The 25,712-nt window shown below is 45.5% G+C and overlaps 2 pseudogenes; both read right to left on the reverse strand.

The window, feature by feature from the left end:
• Positions 1-1,145: 1,145 nt before the first annotated feature.
• Positions 1,146-6,573, reverse strand: LOC124662144 (annotated as a pseudogene).
• Positions 6,574-7,580: 1,007 nt separating this feature from the next.
• Positions 7,581-15,463, reverse strand: LOC124662145 (annotated as a pseudogene).
• Between the last annotated feature and the right edge of the window lie 10,249 nt (positions 15,464-25,712).

The following is a 25,712-nucleotide window of genomic DNA, read 5'->3' on the forward strand; positions in this document are numbered from 1 at the left end:
CTTGACTCCTACTGGTTCGATTAAACCTTGGTTTCTTACTGAGGGAAACTTGCCGCTGTGCGCATCACACCTTCCTCTTGGGGTTCCCAACGGACGTGTCAACTACACGCATCAGTTGCCGCCGCCCTGGTAGTTGCCGTAGTTGCCGCCGTAGCCGTAGTTGCCGCGGCCGCGCCCACCTTGATCGCCACGGCCTGGCGGACCACCGTTGGGGCCGCGATTACCGCCGCGAGTGCAGTTACGGGCCATTTGCCCGGGCGCGCCGCAGGCGTAGCAGTTCCTGTTGAAACGGAAACCGGGCGCCTCGTTGACGCCGTTGTTGCTGACGGTGCTGGTGTGCATGGCTTGGGGAGTTTCGGCATCCTCGGACTTCAGCTTCTGTTCGGCGAGTTGGAGGCGCGACTGGGCTTGCATGAATGTCGGGAACGGCGTTGCGCCCGTCAGCAGCTCGCCCTGTGTCTTGAAGCGCTTGGCCAGGCCATCGATGAGGCGCATCGTGAGGTTTTTTTCGGTGACGGGGGCGCCGACGTCGCTGAGCTGGTCAGCGACTCCCTTGAGCTTGCGGCAGTAGGCAATCACGCCCATATCGCCTTGTTTGATGGAGTGGAACTCCTTGTCGAGGTGGATCTCACGTCCTTCCGCGTTCTCCGTGAAGAAGTGCTCGAGGGCGCGCCAGGCGGTGAACGCCGTGCTGTCGGCCTTGAGGATGACGTCCTGGAGCTCATCGGAGATGGTGGTGTAGATCCAGATGACGATGTCGATGTCGGCGGAGCGCCATGCGGCGTCGGCGAGATGCGGATCCGTCTCTTCCTCGACGTGATCGCGGGCGTCGAACTTGGAGAGGACAAAGAGGAAGAAGTTGCGCCACTTGTTGTAGTTGCCGATCTCGGCGTCGAGCTTGAACTTGATGAAGCGCGTGATGTCGATGCCGTCCGTGGTCGGAGGAGCAGGAAGAAGCTGTACGGAGGTGTTGGCGAGGTGGCGCGCCGGAGAAGCCTCGCCGTCGGAGTCAACCATCCTGGGAAGAGGTAGAAGAAGACAGAGAGAGGGAGAAAAGGCTCTGATACCAAACTGAATAACACACAACTGCAGAACTCACCACACTTCCATTAATCAGACTATCGTTACATATATAGGCCGAGGCATCAGATCGTGCCGTTGAGGGGTTGAGAGGTTCTCCCACTAAGCTACATTAGCGCTAGACTAAGTCAGTCAGTTACAGACTTACACAACGGTACAATCACCGTGTCATACAGGTTTACATACAGACTCGATATTACAACACTCCCAACCAACATGGGAGGCGTGGTCGGTTGCCAGCAAGGATGCCGTATGATTCGCCCCCGCCCTGGCCGCGTGACGGACTACATCCCCGGCTAAACTCGGGGAGGAGCAGCCCGTGGCCTCCACGAACAGTCGAGTTCGGCGTCGACACTTTGAACTCTTGGTCGCAACGACTCCTACCCGAGGGGCGAGGCAGCAGCTGATAATGATCAGCTGATTGGCCCTGTGCCCGTGGCTACAGTCAGGGCCTTCTGCCGGCGCCAGCGACAACTTGTATACAGTCTAAGCATTGTGCACTAGAGTTCTGCTAAGCTGCAGGAGCTGAACCGCAACATTGTTCAACATCAAGCATATGTTTTCCCCCTTAAGAAATTGATCACATCATTAGCTGAACAAACCATGCACGAAAGCAGGTGCAGAGATGCTTCCCTGGAGGTAAATCAGATACCACCAGGTTCAAGATGCAGCTGCATAGACAACACATAGCACACACACATGAATGTTCTGGCAGGTTCTCTACATGATTACTCTGACTAAAACATGCTCAAGGAGATGCATATAAATATCACAATTACAGACAACTATCTGAGTTACATCGCGTTCCAAATGATAGACCGAGATCGCAAGTTTTCCGTATAACATGCATGGCATAACTTGCCTTTATCGAAAAAAATGGCGTAACTTGCCATGTTACTGGGAACAACCAACACAAAGAGACGCCTCAAGTATCACATGATGAATGTAGGTAAATGAAATCAGGAAGATACACGATACAGTACTTTGATCCAGACATGATTTCTGCCATCGCTAGGTTATGTGTGCGGATTGCGGAAGCAGTTCTGTGAGGGAGCCGCGCACAATCAACACCGGAAGAAAGCTCCGAATATAGTGATTGATGGCCCATGTATATAGTCAGACCTCCAGCTGCTCGAAGGTATTACAAATAGATAGCTCGCTAATCTCCGCCGATGGCATTTCTCCATGTCTTGGGCTTCAGAATACTAAATGGACTAGGCTCTGTTCACAAATGATGCAACGGAAAAGTTGTCAGTATGCATGTAGCGTCAGCCTGTTGTCTTGAAGGAACAAAGAATTTACGTAAAATGAATATTTGCAACAATTTTTGGGTTGTAGTACTAGTCATGCTGTAACCACTACCTACTTGGTTAAATATTACTCACTAGCGTAGTGATCAACTAGAAGTGTACATGTGAACGTAACACATGTCTGCTGTTACACACAAAAATATTGATAAAACATCTTCATTTAGTTATGTATCTAGCTAGCTGGCTAAAGCAGTCGATCCAGCTGAAGTAGTAGTATATCTGGAAGTATGTCTTAATTTTTTACTGAAATGTGACAAATTAAAAGAGATGGAAAATGACACGTGCATACCTTGGTAACGGGCAGCTAGATATTTCTCCGGGATGCTGCTTAGACGTTGCTGCAGGCATGTAGGGAGCCTCTTTAGACTAGGACACTCCGTGATGAAAAGTCTTTGCAGAGATGAGTATGCTTGTGGTCCATTCGGTAGGGATGACAGGGTTTTGCAATTATAGATGCTGAGGTCAACCAGCGATGGGGGAAGATAGGGGACACCTGCTAAGCTATCACACCTCCATATGGTTATTTCTTCTAAACAGGGAAAGAGAAAGTGCTCTGCCCTGGCTTCGGCAGATGATGATGACACCTCTGCATATACAGGTGACGGCCCTTGAAGAATCGATGATGCTGACTGTCCCTGTTGTAGCCTCCTGCTGTATATGGACTTGAGCTTAGTGCAATAATTAATTTTCAGGACCCTCAGGGATGCAGGGAGCTTCAAGACCTCTACCATGCTTGGACAACTAAATATCAAGAGATATTCGAGACGTGGCAGGAGTTCACTCGAGGGTTCTGGTGCTGTTGATGGCTCCGCTGCAGGAGCTTGTGGTGCGTATCCAATCAGTTTTTTGCAGTAATAAATTATTAGGCTCCTCAAGGATACCAAGCTTTGAAACTCTTTCTCTGGCCAGTGGACAAGTGCATCACAACAAGTAAAATCCAAGCGTTGAAGCTGTACAAAATGTGCACATAGCTCAATCGCACCCGACTTAAAGTCATGTAACTCCATGTCTTTTAGAGGTAAATCATTGCGATTCCCTTTTTCCATGACATCCACCACAAGTTTCAAACTATGATCAACCGCTGACAAGGTTGTTTCCGTTTCTCCACTGCTCTCCAGTTTCAAGTTGGTCAGTGAAGTCATATGTCTAGCTACCAACAGGTACATCTCTTCCTTACTTCCCTCAGTCTGTAACACAGCTAGCTTTGGAGAAACCTTTTGTTGCCCTGATGATAGTTTCGTCTTCCCACAACCTACAACATACAACTCCTGAAGTTGAGGAAACATTGCGTCTTCTCTTTGAGATCCATCCACTTCTCTTTGTGATCCATCAACTGCATCCAAGCTCTCAAAGTTCTGCAATTTTTTCAAGCTGAGAACCTTCAACGCAGGAAATGCTGAGTGTGCCATACCATAATCTCCACCAGGCTGTGCTTCCGGGAATGCTGTCAACCCACTGCAATTGTGAATTTCAAGTTTCTCAAGCCTAGGAAATATTATGTATCCTATTTGATTTCCTTCAATTGCCCCCCATCTCTCAAAGCTGTCCAAGTACTCCAAGCAGAGTTCTTTCAACTCTGGAAATGCTGACCGTGCCATTGTACCATAAGACTCTCCAAGGAGTGTTGCTTCAGGTAACGTTGTCAACTTTGGACAGCGATTAATAGACAACTTCTCAAGCAGAGGAAATGTTACCTCTTTTCCTTGTTCCTGGTGACTTAATTCCCACCACCTCTCCAAAGATTGCAGACCTCGTAGTGTAAACTCCTTCAGATTTGGAAAACTAAAGGATGTATCACAACTGAATAACCATTGCAGTTTCTGACAACCATAAAGATGGATCTCAACCACGTTTCGCAACATAGACATCCATGTTGGAAATGTGGTTCCTCCGTATGACTCTATCCTTACAACCTGCAGCTCATCATGAGGTTTGAGACCCTCAAGCACTCTCGCATCATCCTCGCAACCAACAGTCCATTTTAATTTCAGTTCTCGGAGTTCCTCCTTCTTTCCGATGTTTGCCGCTTTTGCAGCTTCTTCGGTCACATTCTCTAGCTGAAGTAGCTCTAGCTGTCCACCAAGGTTTAACTGCTGCAACTCTCCAACATCACTGCACCTAGAGCTAGAAGGACCCGCTACAAAACACGTAAGTGTCTGCAAGGACAAGAGTTTTCCGAGGTCAACAGGCATGCTCCTTATCCTTGGACAACCATCAGTGTAGACATGACGGAGGGCATTCATATACTTCATTTGCTTTGGAAGCTGACAAAGTTCTTCGCAGCGAGAGACATTCAACGTTTGCAGGTTGTATAGAATGCTTATATTCTCAGGAAGTGCTTTGATACGACTTCTTGAGAGATCAAGGTACCTTAGGTGATGCAGGTGCTTAGATTTTAAGGGGAATGACCTTCTTTTTGTACAGAGCTGTAATGCCATCAAAGAGCTGTATTTCGATAATTGCTGCAATGGTTCTCGCATATCATTATCACACAGAAGTGTCTGCAAAGCTGGAGATCTTGTCAACAGAGAATCATTCAAAATAGTTTCTGGTTTGTCACAAGACAAAAGTAAGTGGCGAGCTGTATCTGGAAGCCACTCAATCTGACTTGGTTGCTCAGGCATGAGAGCACATTCTTTTTCCATTGTAGACAGTGCAACATCATGCATAAGATCATGGATTTTACATGTATGTTTGGAATAACTACCCATCATGGGGTTATATTGGTTTATTGGAACTTTTTCTTGCTTCACATCCACAAAGAATGACCTTGAGGCCAGCTCATTGAAAATTCGTTTGCCAATGGTTTCAGGACTAACTTCCTTTTGATCCTCAATAAAGCCATGTGCCATCCATAGTTGGATCAGCTTGTCCACATCAATCTTGTAATCTTTCGGAAACACGGCACAAAAAGAAAAGCACTGCTTCATCTGCGATGACAAGTCATTGTAGCTGAGCTTGAGTATTGGTAAAATTCCAGATTCCTCAGTGCAAATGCTGCTTCTGCTTAACACAGCCTTCCATTCTTCTTTGCTGGTCTTCGTCCGCAACACCGAACCTAGTGATGCTGCGGCCAAAGGAGAGCCACAACATCTCTTCACAATCTGACCAACCATATTAACTAGCACGGAAGGCCTTTCTTCTTCCTTCTGCAAACTGAATGCTTTTGTCTCGATAATTTCCTTTATAAAATTATCCCCCAAAGCTGCGAGATTATAGGCCTTAACTGTACCCATTATTTTTGCGACTCCTTCATCACGAGTAGTTGTCAAAACCGCACTACCCTTGGCACCATGCGTAAGGCAAGACTTGAGCTTTTCCCACTTATCGGGTTCTCTGTTCCAGACGTCATCCAGCACAAGGAGGTACCTGTGCCCTCTTAGTGCATCTTGAAGGATATCGAGTGGGCTCTTTTGGGAGCTGCTTCTTCTTTAGTTTTTGGGGGATGAAATTCAGCTATGCTTTTAGCCACGGAATCCACATCAAAGGTCTCAGAGACACAAACCCAAATGAGCAACTCAAAATGCTTCTGAATTTTGGGTTCATTGTAAATGAGCTGCACTAAGGTGGTCTTGCCTAGCCCCCCTACTCCAACGATGGGAACAACCGTGAGATCTGCATTGCTAGCTTGACCAAGTAGAGTATCAACAATATTCCTTGTATCCTGGTCTCTTGATCTGCTGATAATTTTCTTTGGATCAAAGATAACATGATCCGTGTGCCGCCACTGCTTGGATGCTGGCACTTGCCACTGATATTTGAACCCAAATGCATTCATCTCAGTCACAAGGACCTCAATGGCCTGCACAACGCTGCATAGCTTCTTTCCCATTTTGTCACAGAACGCAAAACGGTTGTGAGTGGGAAAGAGTTTTATTACATTGAACCCGAGCTTGCTGTAGTGCCCATTCTTATTAGCTTCGCGGCGGAGAGCTTCGTACTTGAACTCGTCGAAGATCTCATTCGCCTCGTAAGCCACACTCTTGACCTCCTCAAGCCAAGCCTTGGCGCCTTCTCTGTGGGAGGCCGCCTCCTCGGCATCGGTGATGACGTCCAAGATGGCCGGCAGCTTGCGCTTGAGGATCTTGTGCTGCTCCTCCATGCCCTCCATGACCTTGTACTTGTCCAGTAGATAGCTGGACGCCTTGTCCTTCACGATGGACAGCAGTGGCCCGACCACCATGGTGGCAACCAACTCTGCCATTGGAGTGCTCGGAGATTGTGACACACGCGGAACACAGGGAAACACAACTGCGGTCAAGGGTGGAGAAGAGAATGGCACAGGGAAACACAATTGCCATCCAGGGTGAAGAGAATGGTAGAGCAAGCTATACGTGCATATATTCTTTGCTGGTGGTGTGAGCAACGTGCTTCAGATATGCTTTGCTTGCTGAGGAAATGGAAAGTAAAAGCTGGTGGCGTGAGCAAGCTACATGTGCAGACGCTTTCCTTTCGAGGAGAATGGAAAGTAAAAGTTGTTGGTGTGAGCAAAGCTACAGCTAGACGTGCTGCAGATATGCTTGTGAGCAGGGGCGGAGCTGGAGGAAAATATCCCCTGATGCATGCTCAAGCTTGCTGCCTTTGGTAGCTGAATTAATACATCCCTGATGCACACTTTTCTGCCTAACCTGGTGCACCGCCTTAGTTTGAGCTTGCAAGTACTAGCAGAAAAATCTTGGACCCTGATGCATGTGCATCAGGGTAAGCCCAAAGAGATCCGCCCCTGCTTGTGAGGAAAATGGAATTCCATGCGAGTATCTCCCAGTCCCCAATTTTCATTTGTGAATACTACGTTTTAAAATTTATAAGAATCCATCTAATGTGCAACTAAATGATCCATGCCAAAATAAATCTGTTGCTTGGCCAGCCAAAGGAAAACAACATATACAGGCTATTTTGGAGATTCTAAACCGAATGGCACATACTAACAACTAATCCGTTGCATGGCGAGCTAGAGGAAAGCAACACATAAAGGTTGTACTTAAAATCATGCCCAAGATGTACGAAACCGACCTTTTGGTGATCACTATCCAAGAAAAGTATATTCCAACATTTTGGAGATTCTTGTATTTGATTTGATCAACACGAAACTGAAGATGCCAGCAGAATCAGGGTAAAAAAAAGTTGAACTCTGCTTCACTTGACTATTGTGAATCTGGGTGAACCATTTCATGATACACTTGACACAGTCTAGAAGTAACAAAATTCAGTAAGAAAAATAAACTGGACAGATGTAGCTGTAACTAAAACCTGAGTATGAATGCAGGTATCAAATTGTGAATCTGGGTGAAACATTTCATGATACACTTGACACAATCTAGAAGTAACAAAATTCGGTAAGAAAAATAAACTGGACAGATGTAGGTGTAACAAAAACCTGAGTAGAATGCAGTTATCAGATTGGACGGGATTCGAGATAGTTACCCCTGACGAATCTGCAGGAAGAGAAAGAAGGGAAAGGGGGAAACAAACCCACTGATGACGAACTCGGGGGTTGGTGACCGCGGAGCAGGGGAGGGAGGCCGGCGAGTCCGCCGACCCTGCGAATGCTCCAGTTGAACGTCAGACAGGTACTGATCGAAACGCCTCCGCGTCCTCCGGCGCGCTGCGGCGAACGCATCGGCATTGCAGGCAGCCGAGGAAGGAGGACTCCGCGACGGATCCCGACGGGAGGGGGCTGAGGAGGCTATGTATGGAGGGTGCGAGAGTGGTGAGACTGGATGCGGCGGCGCCGGCCGGCCGGTGTGCTAATGGTGAAATCCGGCAGACGCCGTCGCCGCCGTAGAGCGCTTCAGCCGCTGTGGTTCAGTTCTAGCACAGGATGCTCAGAACGGAGTAGGACTCTCGAACCGTTGGATCTTTATCGTACGGTTGAAAACAAAACAAAATTAATCCCCAGTCCCAAAATACATAGCGTACTAATTTAGTCACAATTGAAAATCCACTAAGCTTGACCATATGTATATTACGGAATACCAACAATTACAATATCGAATAAATACATTATAAAAATATACCTCCCTAAGTATTTCAAGCCAAAACTTTGATTAACAATTTGATTGACAAAAATAAGTTATATGACACCAAAACATATAGTTGGAAACATCTTTCAAGTATGAATCCAATGGCATATTTTTGGTGACATAACTCATATTATATTGGTTAAATTATTATTTACAGTTCTGCCTTAAAATGTATGTTGACCTCATATATAAAAACGGACGGAGTAACTTAGATGGGTCTACTCATATTGATTTGAGTCTTCATGTTATTATTATACTTTTTCGATAAAGATGTTATTATTATATGGTTGATCAAATTTAGAAAGCATTGACGTTGGATAAAATTTGTATGCCCTGTATTTTAAAACGGACAGAGTACATAGTTAAGAAAAAAGTTTGTGCTCAAGCATACCTAAGCGCTACGCGATAACTGAGTGCCTAAGTCTTGATTATGCTAAGCTCCTAGGTGATTTCCTTGGGCAGAGACAATGCTAGAAATTTATATCTTACACTTTGTCGAAGAATGTATGACTCTTTTCGCGTGAAAATATGAAAAGGAATCCTACAAATAAAAAGTTTGTATGTTTGTTGACCTAATGTTTTTTTAATTGGTGTCTATAACAAAAACATGAGTTTAAATACTATAGGATTTTGGAGCCATGTGATCTCTATCGCACGACTAAAAAACCCAAAAATAAATACTGAAATTTAAATGTTTAAAAAAGGCGCGCACTCAAGGATGCCTAGGCCGATCATGCTACAATTATGATTAAGCTCTACCAGACACCGCATCCAGCCTCCATTTGCACAATAACTGCTTTTTTCCAGTTTTGGAGAGGAAAAAGGGCTGGTCTAGACACCGCATCGGGCCTCCATCCGGAAAAAAAAAATCTAATCTATACAGTTTTGCATCGCGCAAACCTCAACTACCCAGTTCCGCGAGGCCTTCCGAGAGCGAACCCCATCCCAACATCTGCTTTGGCGCGAAGGAAATTTCAGCCCGTATGAGCTCTGGAGTCTACCAAAATTCGTCGGAGTCGCCGGAGTCAAGCCAAAATTCACCGGAATCCAGAGCGGGTGGCGCGGCTGCTGGGAGCACGCGGGCCGCCGGCGCGGGCGAGCGCGAGTGTGGCCGGCTGGCGCGGGTGGGGAAGAGCGTGGGCAGGCCAGCGGGGGCGGCGAGCGCGAGCGGCAGCGAGCGGAAGGACACGGATGGAAGGTTGAGGAAGGAGGAAAAAAAAGAAAAAATGCTAACTGTGGGTCACGATAGGAAATATGTTGTTTTAGGGACTCCTTTTGCGGTGTGTGTGGGCTACCAGCCGTTTTTTCAGCCTGCAAAACAAGTTTGGGATACCTTCCATCTGCGTATTTAGGGTTAACGGTTTGCGGTGTCTGTTAGAGATGCTCTAAGCATGGCTAACGACTTTTTCTTCTACCTTGTTTACATATACGAGGAGAAATTATGGGGTAAATATGAGAGGAATTCTAGAGATGGGGTTTGTATGTATTTTGTTCGCTTCATGTTTCTACAGTTGTCTGAAAACTACCCATGAAGCCATCGGTCAACAAATGCTACTGGAATGAAGGCATGGGGCTAATTCAGAGAATCTGACAATTTTCTTTAGATTACACTCGAAATACACAATATTTTGCCGCGGTCAACAAATGCTAGTGGGAATGAAGACTTTTGCCTCGTTTCACAAAAAAAAAAGAAATCACAGGATTACACTTGGTTTGGTGGTGCTATGCTCATTGGCATCAAGTAGCTAGGTGCGTGGGTAACTTTGTAGATTTGCTAGGTCGGGATACAGAGTTTGCTTGTTATATCTCTTGCAACCAATATGATATCTCTTGCAACAAGGATGATGAACAAAAGAAACTTAGCGCCACTTCTTTTCAGCTTGTACCAACCCCGAGGGCACAAACGGCTGCTTTGGCAGCCCCAGAGTTTATACGGGGCTTTGAAATTAAGTTGATGAAGAGCAAAATCCAGTGCTCCTTTTCTTCTGATACTCGAGCAAACCCACGCACTTCTGACGGCATCTCCTTCATACTCCGGCTGAACCACGGCATCGATCCAGTGTCCGTGGCCTTCTGCCCATGCTTCTGCCTGCCCGGTGAACTTATTATATACAGTATAATATTTGTGCGCCCGAGTATTGACTGCTGTAGCTGCAGGATCTGAAGGAGAACACATAGAGATAGTTCCTCCCCTGTCTATATTCTGATCTCTGAGATCACATATAACTTTTCCCTTCGGCAATTAATCACAATACTAGCTAGCTGCAAGGCTGCAGGTAAATCCTGGAGCACAAAGTCCAAGATGCACTACATATATATTACACAGACATGAGTGTTACATGCTTGCTCTAACTGAAACGTGCTGAAGGAGATACATGAATATCACAATTACATATGCCGAGTCACAGGCAAGTTTTCCACATCACAGGCATGGCGTAACTTGCCATGTCACTGGGAACAACCAACACAAACAGACGCCTCAAGTATCACATAATGAATACAGGTAAATTGAAAGCAGGAAGATACACAATACACGTACTTTGATCCAGACATGATTTCTACTGTCGCTAGGTTGTGGGTGTGGATTGCGGAAGCAGTTCTGTGAAGGAGCCGCACACAATCAGCACTGGAAGAAAGCACCGAATTTAGTGGCTGATGGCCCATGTATATATAATCAGATGTCTTGCTGCTCGAAGGTGGAGTATTACAAATAGATAGCTCGCTAATCTCTGCGAATGACATTTCTCCATGTCTTGGGCTTCAGAAGACTAGGCTCTGTTCACAAATGATGCAACGGGAAAGTTGTAAGTATGCATGTAGCGTCAGCCTGATGACTTGAAGGAACAAAGAATTTATGTAAACGGAATATTTGCAACAATTTTTGGGTTGTAGTACTAGTCATGCTGTAACCACTACGTTTGGCAAGTGCCATTTACCAAAACCAGCTACTTGGTTAAATATACTCACTAGCGTAGTGATCAACTAGAAGTGTACATGTGTACGTAACACATGTCTGCTGTTACACAGAAAAATATTGATAAACATCTTCATTTAGTTATAGGCCTTAACTGTATCAAGAGAGATTCAGGGAGCTTCCTCAGACATGCTGCGAAGCTAGCTGGCTAAAGTAGTCAATCCAGCTGAAGTAGTAGTATATCTGGAAGTACGTCTTAATTTTTTACTGAAATGTGACAAACCAAAAGAGATGGAAACTGACACGTGCATACCTTGAAAACGGGCATCTAGATCTTTGTCCGGGATGCTGCTTAGACGTTGCTGGAGGCATGTAGGGAGCCTCTTTAGACTAGGACACTCCGTGATGGTAAGGCTTTCCAGAGATGAGTTTTGCAATCATTGATGTAGAGGTCAACCAACGATGGGGGAAGATAGGGGACACCTGTTAAGCTATCACACCCCCATATCATTATTTCTTCTAAACAGGGAAACAGAAAGTGCTCTGTCCTGGCATCGGCAGATGATGATGCTGACCGTTCCTGCTGTACCCTCCTGCTGTATATGGACATGAGTTTAGTGCAATGATGAATTTCCATTTTCCTCAGGGATGCAGGGAGCTTAAAGACCTCTACCATGCTTGGACAACCATATATCGTGAGAGATTCGAGACGTGGCAGTAGTTCACTCGAGGGTTCTGATGTTGTTGATGGCTCCCCTGCAGGAGCTTGTGGTGCGTATCCAACCAGTTTTGTGCAGTCCCAAATTGCTAGTCTCCTCAAGGATACCAAGCTTTGAAACTCTTTCACTGGCCAGTGGACAAGTGCATCACAGAGAGTAAAACCCAAGTGTTGGAGCTGTACAAAATGTGCACATAGCTCAGCCACAGCCCCCGACTTAAAGCCCCTTAACTTCATATTTTTTAGAGGGAAATCATTGTGATTCCCTTTTACCATGGCATCCACCACAAGTTTCAAACTATGATCAGCTGCTGACAAGGTTGTTTCCGTTTCTCCACTGCTCTCCAGTTTCAAGTTGGTCAGTGAAGTCATATGTCTAGCTACCAACAGGAACATCTCTTCCTTACTTCCCTCAGTGTGTAACACGGCCAGCTTTGGAGAAACCTTTTGTTGCCCTGATGATACTTTCATCATCCCACAGCCTGCAACATACAACTCCTGAAGTTGAGGAAACATTGCGTCTTCTCTTTGAGATCCATCAACTGGGTCCGAGCTCTCAAAGTTCTGCAAATATTTTAAGCTGAGAATCTTCAACTCAGGAAATGTTGAATGTGCCATATCATAATCTCCACAAGACTGTGCTTCCGGGAATGTTTTCAACACAAGGCAACTGGAAATTTCAAGTTTCTCAAGCCTAGGAAATATTATGTATCCACTTTGATTTCCTTCGAATGCCTCCCATCTCTCAAAGCTAGCCAAGTCATCCAAGCAGAGTTCTTTCAACTTTGGAAATGCAGACCGTGCCATTGTACCATAAGATTCTCTTAGCAGTGTTGCTTCAGGTAACGTTATCAACTTTGGACAGCTTTTAATAGACAACTTTTCAAGCAGAGGAAATATTACATCTTTCCCTTGTTCCTGGTGACTTAATTCCCACCATCTCTCCAAAGATTCCAGATGTCGTAGTCTAAACTCCTTCAGATTTGGAAAACTGAAGGATGTATTACAACTGAATAACCATTGCAGTTTGCTACAACCAGAAAGATGAATCTCAACCACGTTTCGCAACATAGACATCCATGTCGGAAAGGTGGTTCCTCCGTATGACATTATCCTTACAACCTGGAGCCCATCATGAGGTTTCAGACCCTCAAGCACTCTCGCATCATCCTCGCGACAAGCAGACCATTTTAATTTCAGTTCTCGGAGTGCCTCCTTCTTTCCGATGTTTGCCGCTTTCGCAGCTTCTTCTGTCACATTCTCTAGCTGAAGTAGCTCAAGCTGTCCACCAAGGTTTAACTGCTGCAACTCCCCAACACCACTGCACCCTGAGCCAGAAGGACCTGCTACAAAACACGTAAGTGTCTGCAAGGACAAGAGTTTTCCGAGGCCAACGGGCATGCTCCTCATCTGCGGACAACCATGAGTGTAGAGGTAACGGAGGGCAGTCATATACTTCATTTGCCTTGGAAGCCGACGAAGTTCTTCACAGCCAGAGACGTTCAATGTTTGCAGGTTGTATAGAATGCTTATATCTTCAGGAAGTGATTTGATACGACTTCTTGAGAGATCAAGGTACCTTAGGTGATGCAGATGCTTGGATTTTAATGGGAATGACCTTCTCTTTGTACAGAGCTGTAATGCCATCAAAGAGCTGTATTTCGATAATTGCTGCAATGGTTCTCGCATATCATTATCACACAGAAGTGTCTGGAAAGCCGGAGATCTTGTCAACAGAGAATCATTCAAAACAGTTTCTGGTTTTTCACAAGACAAAAGTAAGTGGCGAGCTGTATCTGGAAGCCACTCAATCTGACTTGGTTGCTCAAGCATGAGAGCACATTTCTTTTCCATTGTAGATAGTGCAACATCATGCATAAGGTCATGGATTTTACATGTATGTTTGGAAAAAATACCCATTTCGGGGTAATATTTTTTAACTGGAACTTTGACTTGCTTCACATCCACAAAGAATGACCTTGAGGCCAGCTCATTGAAAATTCGTTTGCCAATGGTTTCAGGACTAACTTCCTTTTGATCCTCAATAAACCCGTGTGCCATCCATAGTTGGATCAGCTTGTCCACATCAATCTCGTAATCCTTCGGAAACATGGCACAAAAAGCAAAACACTGCTTCATCTGTGATGACAAGTCATTGTAGCTGAGCTTGAGTATTGGTAAAATTCCAGATTCCTCACTGCAAATGCTGCTTCTACTGAACACAGCCTTCCATTCTTCTTTGCTGGTCTTCGTCCGCAACACCGAACCTAGTGATGCTGCAGCCAAAGGAGAACCACGACATCTCTTCACAATCTGACCAACCATATTAACTAGCACGGAAGGCCTTTCTTCTTCCTTCTGCGAACCGAATGCTTTTTTCTCAATAATTTCCTTTATAAAATCATCCCCCAAAGCTGCGAGATTATAGGCCTTAACTGTACCCATTATTTTCGCGACTCCTTCATCACGAGTAGTTGTCAAAACAGCACTACCCTTGGCACCATGTGTAAGGCAAGACTTGAGCTTTTCCCACTTATCGGGCTCTCTGTTCCAGACGTCATCCAGCACAAGGAGGTATCTGTGCCCTCTTAGTGCATCTTGAATGACATCGAGTGGGCCCTTGTTGGAAGCTGATTCAGTTATAGTCTTTTTGGTAAGACCTTCAGCTATACTTTTAGCTACGGAATCCACATCAAAGCTCTCTGAGACACAGACCCAGTGGAGCAACTCAAAATGCTTCTGAATTTCAGGTTCATTGTAAATGAGCTGCGCTAAAGTGGTCTTGCCTAGCCCCCCTACTCCAACGATGGGAACAACAGTGAGATCTGCATTGCTAGCTTGGCCAAGTAGAGTATCAACAATATTCCTTGTATCTTGGTCCCTCGATCTGCTGATGATTTTCTTTGGATCAAAGAAAACGTGATCCGTCTGCCTCCACTGCTTGGATACTGACACTTGCTGCTGATATTTGAACCCAAATGCATTCATCTCGGTCACAAGGACCTCAATGTCCTGCACAACCCTGCATAGCTTCTTTCCCATTTTGTCACGGAAGGCAAAACGGTTGTGAGTGGGAAAGAGTTTTATTATATCGAACCCGAGCTTGCTGTAGTGCCCGTTCTTCTTGGCTTCACGCCGAAGTGCCTCGTACTTGAACTCGTCGAAGATCTCATTCGCCTGGTAAGCCACCCTCTTGACCTCTAGGAGCCAAGCCTTGGCCCCTTCTCTGTGGGATGCCGCCTCCTCGGCGTCGGTGATGACGTCCAGGATGGCCGGTAGCTTGCGCGTGAGGATCCTGTGCTGCTCCTCCATGCCCTCCATGACCTTGTACTGGTCCAGCAGGTAGCTGGACGCCTTGTCCTTCACGATGGACAGCAGTGGCCCGACCACCATGGTGGCCACCAGCTCCGCCATAGGAATGCTCCAAGCTAGCAACACACGCAGAGCACAGAGAAACACAATTTCAGGGCAGGGTGGAGAAGAGGATGGTGGTGTGAGCAGGCTAAACGTGCAGATGCTTGCTTCTGAGGGAAATGGAAGCAACTGCGAGCATTGACTTTTTGGGGAGCAAGGGGATGCGCTTGGTTGGTTGCATAGTTGATGCTTGTACTTTAAAATAATACTACTCTTCGTAAGACTAGAGCTCGATCTGCACTTCCAACCACCTCCAATCAACTAACCGAGCTTTCTGACATAGTAGCATGTTAACAGCTGGGGAATCTTTAATTTTCTTAATTAACATGTCAAGTGTCATTTGTACACTAACGGTCATCTTAATGCCCTGTATCGAAAGCAGGAACTCAAAAGATACTACCACAAAATTGCAAGAATTGAGGTGTCATGTATTATGGAGAAGAAAGATCGCAGTAAAACTTGAAGAGTGCCAACTGGAGACCATTCAGTAAAAACATCGGAACTGTACACAAAGAGAAGAAACCATGATGTCTTGAGGTAAGACCTCATGTTTGGTTTCCTCTAAAACTGGAATAGGGGTGAACGGACACTTTCTGACCATCCGTCAGGTCTAAAGCTTTTAGAGTGGATACGAGGGATATGAGATGAGAAAACTAGACGTGCAGATGCTTGCTTCTAATGAAATGGAAACAAATGCGAGCATTGACTTCTCGGGGACAAGTGGACGTGTTTGGATAGTTGCATCGATCACACAATATAAATGGATAGCTGTGTTAAAATACTCCAATCGAGGAGCAGAGCCTGATATTAGATGGAAATATGCTTACTCCCTCCTTCACAGTTTATTAGGCGCGCGCGTACCCCTAGGTCATCAATTTAACCTATATAATTTAAATTATATAATACAAAATTATATCATTAGAAAATAGAACATCTAAACTTCCCAATGATATAATTTTTATAACATATAACTAATGCTAAATTGATCAAATTTGCGATCTAGGGGTACGTGCATGCCTTATAAACTGTGAGAGAGGGAGTACAAACAAACAAGTTTCTGAATTACAGTATGACTGTTTTCCAGGTCTTCGGTGTGGAGTAAAAAGCAACTTGCTTATATAAATACAACGGGATCTGGTCCAATACAACTGAGATCTTCAATGTGTGCCACCTAAAAGCAGAACATGGCAAGAACAAAAAAAAAGGGAACAGTCAGAGATGATAAAACTATTTTTCGTCAGTTTAATTGGAAAACAGTTCTGCCATTGGAATGCTAAGACTAGTCACAATGCATAGTATCATATAGAAGTATCATGCATATGATACTACTACATGTTACTATCTCCACAATGCATGGTATCATATACTAGTATCATAGTCTTCATATATTAATTGTTTTGTAGAATCTCAATGCAAATATGTGTACAAGATTTACTTGACATTATTTTTTCTAATAGTATGTGCTATGATACGGTATCTACCTATGATACTAGTACACTCTCTCTCATCCTTAATTGCACTGCCACATCAGCATTTTGCATGCATGGAATGCATGATACTACCTATGATACTCCCATTGTGGGTAGTCTAAGAGCTCACAGCACACGCAGAACAGGGAAGCACAATTGCTGTCCAGGGTGGAGAAGAGAATGGTGTGAGCAAGCTAGAGGCGCAAATGCTTTCTTCTAAGGAAAATTGAAGTAAACCAGCATTGGCTTTTTGGAAGACAAGTGGAACATTTGGTTGGTTGCATCGATTATCACAATACAAAATGATGGTTGTACTTAAAACAAGTACTCCTATGGGGTAGAGCTTGGTCTGCACTTCTTTAACAAATCACAAGTCAACTGTTCAATCTTCAACAGATCAGCACATGCTTTTATTTTCAGAAACTTAGCCTAGTTAGAAATAAACTACTCAATCCACAGCTGGCACTAGCTCAACACTAGACTTTTGTTTTGGTTGATGTATAATAATAGGGACAACTAACTGCGCCTTCTGACATTGCACGTTAACAGCTTGGGCATCTTTATTTCTTAACTACATGATGCCCCAGCGTGTTGCTATGGGTTCACATTCAACAAATGGATCAACATGTATTGATCAACAGTTCAAGACAAATGTGCAGTCAATTACATGGTTCCGATAGAAGCCATTTTTGCAATAAAAAGAGTAAAAAAAATAGGCCTCAACCACCAATAGGTTCCAAAAATCCTATTTAACATACAAATACCGGTGAAATAGGGCACAAGAGTTGATACAATTTTGTGGGAAATTCGAAATTAGCTTTGCAGAGAAAATACATCCGCCCCACTCGTGTCCATAGAGAGGCAAATAGTAAATACAGAAATGGAGACGAGGAAAAGAAAAGTTGCGTTCTGCTTGAATTAACTGTCGGTGCAACGAGGAAAAAAAATCAAGAAATGGAGAACCATCGCATTATCTACTCGTCAGTCTAGCAGTAGAGTGCTGTCAGACAGAAATAATCGGGTAGTACAATCAAATTTACCTTGGGTTAATAATAAACCTGTCGACGAATGCACAGAACAAATTAGACGGTATTAGAGAGAGTGACCGCCAACCAATCTGCAGGAAGAAGAAACCGCTGAATAAATAAACCGGATGGCGACGAACTGCGGGGTTGCTCACCGCGGAGCAGGGGAGGGCTTGGGGTTGCCCCGGTTGAACGGCAGTCCGGTACTGATACAAGCGCCTCGACGTCCACCGGCGCGCTGCGGATAAAGGCAGCGGCGGAGGGCGGTCGAACCCGCGGTGGAAGCCGGGAGGAGGACGGAGGTTGCTGAGGATGGTAAGGAGGCGGTGGCGGGTGGAAGTGGACGGACGGACCCGCCGGATTAGGTCCGAATGCGGTGGCGCAGGTGTGAGTAATGGTGAAATCCGGCAAAGGCGTCCGCCGCCACCGTAGAGCACCGAAGCTGTGTGTCACTACGGGAAAAATCGGCGTTGCCGTCAACCTTTTCTTTGCCGTGTGTCGCCGCACGGCAAAGTCGCCTTTGCCGTGCGACCACACGAAAAACGCACGGCAAAGCACATGCACACGGCAAAGAATAGACAAAGCACACGGCAAAGACACGCAACACGGCAAACGATAGAAAAGCGCACGGCAAAGAATAGTTTCACGGCAAAGAGTGAAAGAGGCGCACGGCAAAGACATAATGCACGGCAAAGACACGCCGAATTGCCGTGTAGTTCCCTTTGCCGTGAGCAAGGTCACGATGCACGGCAAATAAAGCCTTTGCCGTGCATTTTTGGCCTTTGCCGTGTGTAATATGGAATTTTCATCTTTTTAACTTTCTTTTGTATATATTTTAATACTTATATTTTCTCTTTAAATTTGTTTTAGTTTTTAGCTAGTGTTACTTAGGACAATGTGTATACCCACACTTTTACAATACGACAAGTACTCTACATCTTCATCCCCGACATATATATCAGTATTACGGAGCAAACCGCGGTCGAGGAATCTGCTTAGTGTTATCCCCCGAATGTGAGGAAGGTCACACCGGGGAGCTATGTCCTGCACCATTTGGTGAATCACAACTTCCACCACACTTTTACACATATCCTAGGTCCACGTGCAGTATCTGGTGGGATTCCGGTGCTCCAGCGGCCATTCCCCCGAAAACGGCGATACGTGTGTCCCGGCGGGTTTACCCCCTAGATTTGTCCGGGCGAGGTTCCATCAATGCGGTAGTCCGCCGCGCTCCACGTTTTGGCGAAGGTGTCCGACGCCACGAAGGACTCCATCTGGGCTTGGCGCAGCCCAGGGAACTCGTCTGGGTCATCCTCCGCCTTGACGATGGAGGCCGCGGCCTTCTACTCCGGTGGTGGCGCAGCCCAGGGAACTCCTCCAGCTCGTCCTTCACCGTTGCCAAGAACCTTGGCGACGGTGTGGTGTAAGGCGAGTGCCTCGACGACGACCTGCGCGCCGAGGACCCGCGAGAGGAGGAGGAGGAGCTTGACAACGACGAGGATCGGCGCGGAGCCCACTGCCCGCCGCTGCCCCGCGCGACGCCGCCAACTGTAGGTGTCGATGTACCGGAGGACCCACGCCAGCGTCCTCCCGGGCGCGCTGCCGGATGAAGAACGCCATCCAGGCGTCGTCATTGTCCGGCGACCACTAGGGGTCGTTCCTCTCCTCCGTCGTGAGGTGGTCCCAGAAGCGCATGCCCGACGGGACGGGGTAGCGCGCGTCCCATAGGGCGCGCTCCTCGGTGATGTGGAGGGATTGCCGGCCAAAGCCGTTGGCGGCGCCTTCCCTCTCGCGGCTGGAGATGCTCTAGGTCCCCGACCGCGGCACACGAGATTATCCGATCGAGGCTCCACCTCCTATAGTTTTTTAAAAAGCATGATGAAGACATTATTGAATAATACAATTGTTGAAAATAGGTTTACTATAATTTTGAAATAAAACTAAATGTTGGTTACAAATGAAATGGTGAATATTAAAAGAAATAAAGGTTTGCCGTGCATTAGCGCACGGCAAAGAGTCTTTGCCGTGCATTGGCGCACGGCAAAGAGAGCTGGCACACGGCAAAGATCCTTTGTTTTGATTGGTCTGAGCCTGCATCCCACGGATCACTACTCGGATCACTACTGGTAACCGTTGGATCATCTAAAATCGGACGTTCAGCACTCCATGTATTCCCTGCCAACCAACTAGATTAAAAAAATAATCCCCACCAATCCTTATCCTCTCCTCCTCACCAGCCTTATCCTCTCCCACGATACAGAGCTGCATCTCTTCCTCGCGTGCGTCCGCAGCCTCCACGCTTGCTGCAGCTGCACGCCTCGTTCCGCGCCGCCGCTCCACGTCCCAGCTCGACCAGGAGCACGTCTCCTCTCCGCTCCGTTCCGCGCCGCCGCTCCACGCCTCAGCTCGGCCACGAGCACGTCTCTTCTCCGCTCCGTTCTGCGCCACCGCTCCTCGCTGCAGCTCTTCCTCGTCTCCAAGCCTCCTCGTCGGCGCGCGCAGGGGTCCGGTCCACGCTGCAGCTCCTCGTCTGCGCCGCACCTAGCAGGACAACCGCCTTCACCACGTCCCCTCCCGTCACGGCTGTGCCGACCCGAGGACTTCCACGACGCTGGCCGGCCCGAGGACTTCCTGTTCGTCGCCGTCGCCGTCGGTCCTACCTCGACCGCACGCCGTGGCCAGCCCCCACCTTGACCGTGCGCCGCCCGTAGAACCCCACCCTCTCTCACCTGCCGCGTCCCCCTCCCTACCTCGCGGCGGTGCGCCTCCTCTGGCAGTGACAACCCCTCTATCCTGGCCGCAAGCTCGGCCATTTTCTGTTTTTTTTGTCTTGCCACAAAACTTTGCCGTGTGCTGCCGTGATAACACTCGGCAAAGAACTGTAGTTCAGCCACGATACAGGTGTGGCGCACGGCAATGAGAGGCCGCACGGCAAAGGGCGGTCGGCGCACGGCAATGAGACGCTGCACGGCAGAGGGTCTTGGCTCACGGCAAAGGTAGGGACACACGGCAAAGTCTTTGCCGTGCAGTTTTGGTGATGCGCACGGCAACGACGACGTTGCCGGGCTAGGCATTGCCGTGCGGTCTTTGCCGTGCGGCTTCGCACGGCAACGCCTTTGCCGTGCAAATAACCCCCTTTGCCGTCCAATTTGCTCGCACGGCAAAGACATGCTCTCCCGTAGTGTGTGGTTCAGTTCTGGAATCTTAGAGCTGAGGAGGAGGATTCCAGAGCCGTTGGATCTGTATCGCGCGGCTACAAACAGAACAAAAATGTGTGAGACGAACCAAAACTTGGAGAGCATCAGGCTGCTATATGGACACTAGGTGAATGCCCGTGTGTTGCTACGGACGTATAAATTTGTTGAAATCTATTAAACATCATATTATGTAATAAATGCATTGCGCTTTCACTTCACGCCTCCTTTTTCCCCCTATCTTGCAAGAAGATAGCATGTTGTCTTCCTGCTCTACCCAACTTCACCATCACATGTCCCCTTCGGAACAATATTCAAATAGTTATATGTGAAAATTTTACCATTCAACACATTTAAATTTATAAAGAAGAAAAAGTGATATGAAATCATCAAGATCCTTAATCTCTTGCAATGGATTGTAGGATTATATTTTGTTTGTAAATGTAATTAAATATCAGTGAATTGTTTTTCATCAATTTATGTTACCAAATACCGGTGTTAACATATTATTATTACACATGTTAGCATACCACTTCAATTTATCATACCAAGGACCAGAAATTACATTTTAAAGATTATATTTTGGTGAAAAAATGACAAATTGTGAATTATGAAATGACGGCTTCAGAATGCATTTCGTAAAGGAAGATCATATCACAGCTCATGAAGGCTTGTCGCAGGACTACTCCATCCATTTTTTTATCACAACTTGGGAACAACAATGTTCACAACGAAGAAATTGACTTGAGCCCTTGAGAAGAGCCCACACTGCTTCAAGAGCATCGACAATACATCTTCATGCAGATGTTATTTTCCAACATGAACACTTTAGACACCATGGCATAAGATGATGTGCAAGCAGGTAATCACAGCTAGCCTCCCTCAACTACCAGTGCATCAAAACATATACTACGCATTTCCATCATGTTCATCAAGTAAGAAACACACATGCTTCTAGTATCCAAGTAAAACATCACACGACGCCTATTTCACGCACAATGAAGGGTAACAAGTCTGCATGTAGTAAATATGAGATTGTATTTCATCATCTTTGATGCAAGGAGTTTGTACAAGTGTTGAGTTAGTGGCAGCATGATTGACAAAACGATGACAGTTAGGAGACACTCATAATGTTGTCCGTGAGAAATGCTATCTTCTCATGGAACTGAGAGGAAATATATAAATTATCTAATTGCATACGATATTTTTGAATAAATGCTGCATACATGAATTAAGCCCGTGTTGACATGTAGCATACTAAAAATATTACAATGAGCAATCCATATTTGGTTACCAACCCTGCTCCGGAAGATCATGAATTTGTATATAGCATCAAGCCAAGAATCACCAGGTGAGATAATTTAACCCACTATGACCAGAATAACCACTTGAATAGCCCATATAGAAGATTTTTCTTTAGGGAAACATCCATCTATCTACAGATATAATGGCAACCATGGTAAAACATTGTTATCTAACCGTTGGCCTATTTAGCCACAAAGTCATGTATTCTGGTCATTGCAAACCAGAAAAGGTACCTACAAAGTGTTATTTGTCATCAGCTTTTACTTAAATTTGTGGCAATAGAACTTTAAATCTTGATTTCTGCTTCTAAGTTTTGATCTGTAGTTGGTCACTGGCTATACAAAATGGTTTGTGTGAAACGAAGAATTCGATCACGAACTCACAATGATAGCAGCCAAAAACCAAAAAAATAGTTTCGCAGGCTTTAAATGAACACTGATGAGTTACATATTGAACAAACCTTGAGACAGTATAGGTGTGACCGAGGAAGCTCCCCATGTTGTACAATTAATACATAATCTTTCCTTCCATCGTCTGTTGTTGCTATCAACCGACATCATTTGCTGTTAAGAAGCACCTACATACATTGACAATCTATCCCATGCGACACCGAAACAATTGTTTTTCCGATCCACAACACCAAATGGATGCACGGGTGCCCGATCTAGATACTCGGGTATGTGATTGTGCACCCGGCCAGGCTCTTAGTCACGCACAACAAGAAAAATTGGTATTATTATCATCATTTAACATCATCGTGTAACAATATACATTCGGCAGTATTTATACCTGAACAAACATAAAAGAAACTCATGTAGTTTCTCATCTGAATTGGGAACTGAAGAGAGAGAGTGAGAGAGAGAGAGAGAGAGAGAGAGAGAATTGGAGAACAAAAAATCTAAATATGATGTACAAATACAACCATAAAATCTTTTCTCACTCATCTGCCGATTGTTGCCCTTTACATCATCCACTGATGCGTACTAAAGAAATCGCCGCCATCGCTAGATCAATGCTCTTGAATTGTTCGTGTGATATTGTTGCACATTGGATCACTGCAGATTTGAATAATATGTAGCAGCATCTCCAAGTAAGAGTAGAGCTTGCAAGTACCACATGCAAGTAAAAGTTCTACTAACTGAATTAGCTCTTAAGCCTCTAAAGATAAAGATGACAAAATTCTAGTATCTTCTCTTTATTACCAAGTGATTAGTAAAGGACAAAGTATATGGTGTAGCGCAGGGTAACTTGCATGTACGCAAGTAGAAGAGAAAAACTCCACCAAAATAGACACTTTCTCTGTAAGGAAGGCACATCAACACGTTTGTCCAAGAATAGAATAAGTAGAGTCATAGAGATAATACAAGGTATAAAGAAACTCACAAGGTTTTGAAGTTTGGAATTTGGGACAAGCTTAGATTGGTTAACCTTATGATCCATATTGTCAGTGGTATTTTTTTCCCAGGTAATAGTTCAAACATATGACAGACATGGCACATAAAATTTCAAAGAGGAAACGAACATGGTGAGAGATAAATAGGAGAGTAACTCATTCTTTGCTAACTATTTACTAATTGTTCTCCATCAACAATGCCTTATAGGCCCTGGAAAATGGAGAAAGGAGATGAGGAATACCGAGCGACACATTGATCCGAACTGCTTGCCCGTTGACCTATTGACATGCTGCCGGCCAGACGAAACAGCAGCACTGCCACGTTGCAGGCAAAATTGCTACCTTAGGTTGCGCCCCTAGGAGATGAACCTGCAGTAGAAGAACGTAGCAGCTGTCATGACCAGAACATGAACGAATTAGAAGAAAAAAATCGTACACGTCAACGCCATCAGATAGCACTCGAGCGAGAGAAGTAACTTCTATGAAGTAAGGCGGCGGCGGGGATGGGCAAAAGGGTGTGGGCAGCACTGAGCTCCAATGTGAAGAACTCCGCAGTCCGCCTCTCGCCGGGGAGAGGAAACCATGGTGTTCAAGAGGTGAGGCCGCGAGGTGAGGAAGACTACATGAGAGGAAGGGCCGAGATCTGCACGAGCTGAGGTAAGTGGGAGGCATGCGGGATCTGAAAAAAGGAGAGATGGACATGGCTGTACGGGATTAGAACGGTGTAAGGAAACAAATCAGATTTTTTTATGGAAACATATCTGATTTTGGCAAGTCAGATTTGAATTGATACCGTCTTTAACAAGAGAACGGAGGGGTGTCTAATGCTAAAAGCGATCGAACGGATTGGGTGTTGAGCGGATACGTTGATTAAAATTGAACGGCCCGGATGCTCTCAATCTCCTTCACCAAACGCGTTGTACGACCTACGACCAACTCCAATATAATAGTAAAGATTATTTAGTAACATAATTTTACTTTGTAAGTTGTGGCGTTGGCTAGAAACTCAAAACGGGCTTCTTTAGCAGCAGATTGTTAAAGTCAAATACGTTCGAAACTTTTATGTGACCTCTATTAAAACGATGTTTTTGCGATACTCCTTGAAGGTACATATAGAAAAACACCAAAATTTCAGTTTGGATGGTGGTGTTACTAAACCACCGTCTTACGATTGAGCGCCAAAAAACTATGCACATTGGGGCAGGTTGTTTGATAAATTGCATTAATTTTAACAATTAGCCGTGTTAACCCATTTTCCGACAACAAAGGCCCAGAAGGGTGGGTGGAGGGCAAAGGCTTAAATTATTTTACTATAAGCCTTGTACAATCTTTTGCTTGGGGACGGTGGGCTCCTGACTTGTACATAGCTACGTCACTGCACGTGGACATGGTAACAAAAGAAAACACAGATCGGAAACGATTTTGGTGATGCCCCAAGCACATCTCAGTGCAAGCGAGGATTGTGTAAGGGTGTGGTCTTGGAAAGGACAGCATGTTCACGACTTAAGAGAGAGCCTATGCTTCTTGTATTTTGTATTTTCTACCCAGAGTGCATGAACACACTAGGTACATCTTATCCATTGTGTTTCTTACCATGTCACATAAGAATAATTATATGAGTAGGTAACAAGCATGTTCGAGGTGATCCCGTTAGTTTATTAGGTTCTTAAAATACCATAATAAATATAATTGCATCTTCATCTACCATTTTTTTTACCAAGGACAACAAACATGGTCGCATCGCCTTCACATAAAACAACTTTGTTATATCAAGGAATATATGCTAACGAAACCAATAGTATTTCACGAAAGGGTGTGCCAAGAAAATATTGGACAATTGTGTGGAGCAACCTTCACACCTGTGTGA

This window comes from Lolium rigidum, chromosome 6 (genome assembly GCF_022539505.1).
Source record: "Lolium rigidum isolate FL_2022 chromosome 6, APGP_CSIRO_Lrig_0.1, whole genome shotgun sequence".
NCBI classification, from domain to species: domain Eukaryota; kingdom Viridiplantae; phylum Streptophyta; class Magnoliopsida; order Poales; family Poaceae; genus Lolium; species Lolium rigidum.